Source organism: Gossypium arboreum, chromosome 8, assembly GCF_025698485.1.
Source record: "Gossypium arboreum isolate Shixiya-1 chromosome 8, ASM2569848v2, whole genome shotgun sequence".
Lineage (NCBI taxonomy): Eukaryota > Viridiplantae > Streptophyta > Magnoliopsida > Malvales > Malvaceae > Gossypium > Gossypium arboreum.
The window spans coordinates 94,207,995-94,216,182 of NC_069077.1; the positions used below are offsets into that span (position 1 = coordinate 94,207,995).

Below are 8,188 nucleotides of genomic sequence, written 5' to 3' on the forward strand. Positions count from 1 at the left end.
CTATAAGTCCCTAAATCTATGGTATTTCGGCTTTTTAGGTGATGAAGAAGATGATGGTTTGAGGCTATAACCTTGGAGTAACGTTGCCGACGGATATTAAGGGTTTAGAGAAGATGAATGTTGATCACAAGGAACAAAAATATGAAGGATTTGGCTTTGGAGAAATCGGCACAAGTAGTGAGTTTTGATTTCGCCTTTTAATGGCGATTGGTGATGAAGGTTTAATGGAAGATGGGATCGACAAAGAAGGTGAATAAGATGGTCGAAGGTTTCGGCTAGAAGGAGAAGCATAAAGGAAGAGAAAACATGGAGGAAAAGAGAAGAAGAAAATTCGCACAATGAGAAATAGACTTGTGTTTTCGGCTCTTGTGAGAATTCGAAAAGATGAAAGAAAGCTTTCGGTGGCTAACCCTAATTCTCCAAGATAGAAAAGAAAAGAACCTAACCTAATATTAACTTAGAGCAATCGGCCCATCTCTCTAAGGCCCTTGTCGAAATTTACTTGTGTGATCACATGCCTAGTACATGCCTAAAAATTAAAAGAAAAACAATATGCCTACCTTACAACTTGAACCTGGACCTCCAATTCCTTCCCAGCGCCACTTTTTAGAAACTTAGTGGCGTCACCTTGCCACTTTACCAAGGCCTTATTTGTGTCATAACTTACGCAGTTCTTCTTAAAAGCCCACTTAACCAAATCTCCTATTCACTTAAAAATCCCACCTTGATATTTTACCGTGTTTAGCTTAGTCTTGGGCCTTCTAAAGGTCTACTAACACATTTAAACATAATTCCAATATTTAGAACATGAAAATTTCAAGATTTACTAAAATCACAAAACCCAAAAAAATCCGAAAATCGGGGAGTTACAACTAATATATTTTTTTCCTTTCCAATAATAATAATAATTTTATAAATATATCTAATAATAAAATTTCAAATATCAATAATACAAGAAATAATAATAATTTTCATAAAATTTTCAAACATACATACAGATAATATTTTTCTAATAATAATAATACTAATTAAAATTTCATAAAAATTTAAAATATCCGTAATAATAAATACAAGAAAATTTTCTAGTGGTAATTTAATAAAATAAATTTTTTTTTCTGAAACGATAATATTTAAAACTTCCTAATTATTCAGGTTTTCTTCTATTCGAATCCCAGACTCAAAACCCAACTCTTCTAGGCCCCAAATTCAGGATGTTACAACTCTACCCTCCTTAAAAAAATTTCGTCCTCGAAATTTTAAACTATCAACTAACCGTATTACTCAAGTCAAACCACTATGCTTTCACTGCGCACTCTGATCTAAATAATTTTAATACGACCCAGAACATCCAATTACCGAAATAAAGAAACGTTTATCAGGCATGCATACAACTCGTAACATATATTTAAATAAAATAAACTTGGCAATCCCGAGCTCGATGCTCCTTGGACCCACATCTACGACATGCTCCTGTCTTCCTATGGCATTCACCGAATGACGTCCGTTGCGATCTTTGTAGATTGGATAGTTTGGTCGTGCCTTAACATGTTTCACGAACGAGGCTTGGTTTTCGAGAACTAGAATCCTTCCTTTTCTTACACTCCAAGCACCACTTGAAGCGCTTCCCTAATTTCCTTAATTTTGTATCCAATACTTCCTCTACCACTTTCCTTACTAACTCGGCCAGTGCCTCAGTACCAAGCTCTAAGTTACTGCTACCCAAAGTTGGCAGACTTTGCTTACCCACAGAATCCATATCAATGCTCTACATTACTAGTACACATATCAAATAACTACAAAGGTCTCAAATATTTTACTATTTATTCACATGTCTTATGCAGAGATAGTATTTTCCAGTTTCTATTTTCACAGAATCATAGCCTAGCTACAATCTCAGTATTCTAGAGTTTTTAGGGTTGCCCTAGTTATAATGTCATGATATGGTCTCAGTTCTATCTACAATAATATCTTAATATAGTGTAATATGAGGAACAGAAATACTTACAGACTTGGTGCCGGGGATTCAGTGTGCCACTTCCTAATCAGTCCATAAAAACCCATGTTTTTGTTTTATAGAAAAAAAAAAGATTTCATTTATAAACACTTTTATTTTACAACTATTGATTTAACCCCGTTTAACAGATAGAAAAACTTGAACATCTTCAAAAAACTTACTATTTCCAAAAATACCCTTCTTAGGCCCAAGTTTTTGAAAAGATTTTCGGACCCGATCCACAGCCGAGTTGTTGCAACCTAGGCTCTGATACCACTAAATGTAACACCCCAAACCCGGCCTAGACGTTATGACCGGATCTGATGCGCCACATTGAAGCGTTCAAATCATTCCGTATTACTTAGCTTGGAAAATTTAGTTTGGTGTTGTAAAAGACACTTTTAAAAGTAGGTTAAAGTGAACGGTAGCTGTGCACCAGGTAGGAAACCAAGAAGAAGAGAAGGTGAGTCCGTCGGACTGCTTAAGTACCAAGCTCCCTTCGAATCCAATCCTAGACATGCACACCGCCATTGCCACACTCTAACATCTCGTATAATTTTGAGAAAAACTGTTTGATTATGACCATCTTAAGAAAATGATTAAGGTTGCAAAACGTTTGCTTAAAGATATTTATTTTTCTTGGGAAAACATTTACTTTGTGGAAACTTTGCGCGTCATCGTGAACTTTTTAAAAACAAGTAGTTTTATAAAAGCGAACCCTAGTGCTAGCCAGTTTAATAATCCCCAAAATAAAAGTAATTAAAAAGAGCGGCCTTATTACAACTTTAAGCATGATAAAAATAAAATAATCCAAATTAAAGGCTAAACTTATTTAAAATCGTCAATCAATCTTCATGGCCACTCTGAATCCCTTGACTCCAAGTCCACCAATTCTAGGGCTCACTGCAAGGATGGAAGAGAAAGGGGTGAGTTTGGGAAAACTCGGTGTATCTGAAACCCATCCAAAGCCCAATTCAGCTCGAGCCCATTGGGCCTAAGCCCTATTCAGATAACGATACACATGAGGTCAAGCCCTTTTGAATCTGATAGCAAGGCCTTAGCCCTTTTTACATAACATTTGGCCCATAGGCCCGGTTCGATAACATGAGTAACAACAGAATAATGAATGCAAGCCCATCCGGGAGACTACTCAACCCACCAACCGCTACACCGCCTGTACCAACCCTACACACCTTGTGGGAATATCTCAACCCACCCAAATTTCACACCACAGTTGCAACAAAGAACTCAAATTTCATCGATTGAGGCAAAGCCTCCGATCGTGGATGAACCACTTTCAATACTTCCTCCATTAATACCCCAACCCCATGCAATGAGATATTAATAAAACATATCATGTAAAATACAACATTGATTATTCATGCGATTCACCAATTTAAACCCTAGGGGTATATTGGTAATTTTGCTCTTTAGGGGTAATTTCAGTAATTTTGCTCTTTAGGGGTAATTTCGTGATCTACGCTACTACACAAGCTAATTCAGTAATTTTTATCAGTTTTATGCAATTTGATTCCACCATCTACCTAACAGGCTAATTTGCCCATCTCTTACCTATATTGGTCCGTAAGCCTATTGGGCCCAGTTTTAGCCCATCGAGCCCCTTTTTCCGAAATACGTTAAAACGTCACACGAACTTGCTTACCACCTTGCGGTGCCAGATCTAACAATTACTCTATGCCTTGAGAGCATTCGCATACTCACATGCTCATGAAATGCCGGAATTTCGGCATTTCGGCTTTTGCCGAATTGAACTAAGAAAGGGTGTTCGGTACACACCTGATTCGCGACAACCGCTACTGAGACCTCTTCCGATGTCCTACAATTGATTAGCACAGTTCTTATTTACAAACTGTAATCACTAAACCCAAAACCTACTTATCCATGACCGAACCATGTCCCTGAAAGCCTTTGAAACCTTACCTTTTTGCCAAAATCGATAGCTAGCTCAAATCGATTGCTCCAATGAACCACGCCTTTAATTCAACGCTTAAGAAGACTCTAGTCACTGAAAGAAAACATCAGTTAAAGACCCTTAGAGCCATATGCCCAAATCGACAGCCTCCCTAGATTTTAGGGACTTCGGCTTTTTCAAAGTTGTAAAATAAGACTAGATCTGAAGTGATGAGCACTTACCACTTGTTCCTCTTTGATTTCTACGTAGATCTGATGCAGATTTATCCTCTAAACGATGGTAGAACTCGAATCTAGAAGATCTGAAGTTCCGGCTATAAGTCCCTAAATCTATGGTATTTTGGCTTTTTAGGTGATAAAGAAGATGATGGTTTGAGGCTATAACCTTGGAGTAACGTTGCCGACAGATATTAAGGGTTTAGAGAAGATGAATGTTGATCACAAGGAACAAAAATACTAAAGGATTTGGCTTTGGAGAAATCGGCACAAGTAGTGAGTTTTCAGGATTTCGGCCTTTTAATGGCGATTGGTGATGAAGGTTTATTGGAAGATGGGATCGACAAAGAAGGTGAATAAGATGGTCGAAGGTTTCGCTAGAAGGAGAAGCATAAAGGAAGAGAAACATGGAGGAAAAGAGAAGAAGAAAATTCGCACAATGAGAAATAGACTTGTGTTTTCGGCTTTTGTGAGAATTGAGAAAAGATGAAAGAAAGCTTTCAAGTGGCTAACCCTAATTCTCCAAGATAGAAAAGAAAAGAACCTAACCCTAATATTAAATTAGAGCAATCGCCCATCTCTCTAAGGCCCTTGTCGAAATTTACTTGTGTGATCACATGCCTAGTACATGCCTAAAAATTAAAAGAAAAACAATATGCCTACCTTACAACTTGAACCTGGACCTCCAATTCCTTCCCAGCGCCACTTTTTAGAAACTTAGTGGCGTCACCTTGCCACTTTACCAAGGCCTTATTTGTGTCATAACTTACGCAGTTCTTCTTAAAAGCCCACTTAACCAAATCTCCTATTCACTTAAAAATCCCACCTTGATATTTTACCGTGTTTAGCTTAGTCTTGAGCCTTCTAAAGGTCTACTAACACATTTAAACATAATTCCAATATTTAGAACATGAAAATTTCAAGATTTACTAAAATCACAAAACCCAAAAAAATCCCGAAAATCGTATGCTACAACTAATATATTTTTTTCCTTTCCAATAATAATAATAATTTTATAAATATATCTAATAATAAAATTTCAAATATCAATAATACAAGAAATAATAATAATTTTCATAAAATTTTCAAACATACATACAATAATATTTTTCTAATAATAATAATACTAATTAAAATTTCATAAAAATTTAAAATATCCGTAATAATAAATACAAGAAAAATTTTCTAGTGGTAATTTAATAAAATAAATTTTTTTTCTAAACGATAATATTTAAAACTTCCTAATTATTCAGGTTTTCTTCTATTCGAATCCCAGACTCAAAACCCAACTCTTCTAGGCCCCAAATTCAGGATGTTACATTAAAAACCTTCTAATATCATCGCAACAAGTTGATAAACACATAGAAACAATAGTTTTGTTCAAAAATCTAAATTCTGCCAATAACAACCTCAATTTCGGGTAATCATTCGAAATCATTGATTCAATGAATTAAAACTTGATTTCACAGGCTAGTTTGCATCAAAGTCAATTAGAAAAACAAAATTTACCTTGATTGAGGAGAAAAATGAATGGTTGATGGAAATGAAAGAAAAACCCACAAGACGTATGGTAACAAAATTAATATGTCCTTGATGTTCCTCTTTGAATTTGGAAAAGTTTTGGTGTGTGAAAGATGATAGAAATCAAAAGGGTTGGAGCATTATAGATTAAAATTGGTGATTAAGGATTTTAAGGGTTTGAATTGACGACAAAAAAAGGGGAAGAAGGGGTTTTATGCGTCAATTGTAAGGTGAAGGGGGAAAATGAGTTGATTTTAAAAATTTGGTCTATTAGCCCTTAAGCTACTCTCAACTTAAAACTTTTTACAAGAAGTTATTTTTCTTTAAATTAAAAACCTTTTCCTCATTTCTTTTATAATTCAATTTTATTTTCAGAACCCGTTTAATGAAGACATTTTTCGATTACCAAATTCTAATTTCTCGAACCCAATTTTGGGCTATAATTTCCAAAACTAACTTCGAAAATTCTAGACAAAATTTTGGGATGTGACAAAAATCATATTAGTAGCTATTTAGACTCTATTGTGTATGCTAGTTATTCCTCAATCGCGTTTTCCTTTAGGTTTGATCCCTGGAATCTTTCAGTGTTTCATTGTAACATTATAATTATTACAATTGACCTATACACTTGTAGTAAAATCGGGCTTTAAAAATTATTATATAAATTCAGTGTTTTAATGCGCATGCGTGCAGTTGATCAAGTTGTTGGCACTTTTGCGGGGAAGAAGGTGTAAAATTGAGTAATTTTTAGTGTACACTTTTAAATAGAGATAAGTAGCGAAAATAGGATTTATAGATACAAATTTAGTTTCTTTTGTTTCTATTTTGATTTTGGATTTAATTAATTTTTTTCAATCTTTCATGCTTGTAGGAACATTGTATAACTCAAACCAGTAACAGTGTCTTACTGTTTGAGCCAGAATCAGAACGTATCATCACACATGCAAGGAGGGCGTAACATCTGGGAGACATACCATTTCCATCCAGAGAGAAACCTTTCGAAAATCCACAAGAAGAAATTTGACAACCACCACAACCATCCATGGAGCAAAGAACTTTGCATGACTATACGATGCCCAACATAAATGTTGTTCTAGGGTCTATGAATGAGGATCCAAATCAAAACCTTAGGTGGTTTCTAACCATTTTTTATACTTTCAAGTATAATGTGGTATCCGATAACACTATTTGTCTTCAGCTATTCCCTTTCTCTCTTATTGACGATGCTTTTATGTGGTTAGGTTCACAGTCGGTAGATTCAATCAACACTTGGGACAAGCTTGCGAGTAAATTTTTTGCAAAATATTTTCCCCAAACAAGATAATAAAACTTTGAATGGACATTACAAATTTTTGACAATTGGAAGGAGAGTCATTATATGAGGCTTAGGAGTGCTTCAAATTGATGTTGCACAAGTGTCCGTACCATGGTTTACAAGATTGGCTCCAACTTCAAGTCTTCTACAACGAACTTAACAAGAATTTACGCTCTAGCCTTGATGGAGTATCTGCTGGAGCATTCATGTCAAAGACCTATGCTGAAGCTTGTCAACTAATCGAGAATATAGTGATGAACTCCTACATGTGGCCAGCTGAGCAGTTCACATATCGAGCCAAACAAGCCACAACAAACGTTGCTAGTGGCAAGGATAAATATCAATAATTCTTTGAAAGGCTTAATTAATTGGAGATGAGTGTGACTAAGGTGCAAGTCCAAAACTAGCCCAATCTAACTAATTTTAATGTAGGCCACAACGAGGAGAGAAACCATATAGAGGTGAATTATGTTCGGAATAGAGGATATAACCCTTACTCTAGCACCTATAACCCCAGGTGACATGACCTTTCTAATCTTAGGTAAGGAGGGAACCAAACGAGACTTTCTTATCAAAGGAACCAAAATGTTATCCCTCTAAAACCCAACTCACCATGCCAACCCTAATTACCTTTTAGAACACCCTAAGACCAAGAGAGGAAACCAACCTATAGTAGTGAGCTGCCATTATCAATTAGGGTAAGGTAGAGGAAGGTTTGTATGTAATGCAAGTAGATGTGTACCAAATCCATAGTCAATTGGACCAAGTTTTGCAACTTTTGCAAAACAATTTAGCCCTTATCATACCAGTAATATGAAACCTAATCTGAAGAGAGAAAGAAAGGAGCATGCCAAGGTGATCACCATTAGATTCGGGGTTGAGGTTAAGGAACCTATCCGACCAAATTATGGGGAGAAGGAAGTGAGTGAAAAGGATGAGAGCATTTGCATTGCTAATGTTGGAGATGGGGTGGTAGAGAAGGAAAAACCTGAGAATGAGCCTACACAAGTCGAAATTGAGGATAAGACCATTTCACCACCACCACTTAGGCCAAGGCCCATACCCTTTCTGAATCACCTAAAGAAGAAGAAGAAGAGGGATGATGAGGAATTCATAGACTCCCCCAAGATGTTTAAAGCCTTGAACGTGAACCTCCCCTTATTAGAACTCATTGAGGAAAACCTATCTGACCAAATTGTGGGGAGAAGGAA

At 36.0% G+C, this 8,188-nt stretch overlaps 1 non-coding gene across 1 annotated transcript; it reads right to left on the reverse strand.

Moving 5' to 3' along the window:
* Positions 1–6,988: 6,988 nt before the first annotated feature.
* Positions 6,989–7,095, reverse strand: LOC128279654 (small nucleolar RNA R71). Its single transcript, XR_008269853.1, has one exon. It is a non-coding gene; the product is annotated as a small nucleolar RNA R71 (small nucleolar RNA).
* Between the last annotated feature and the right edge of the window lie 1,093 nt (positions 7,096–8,188).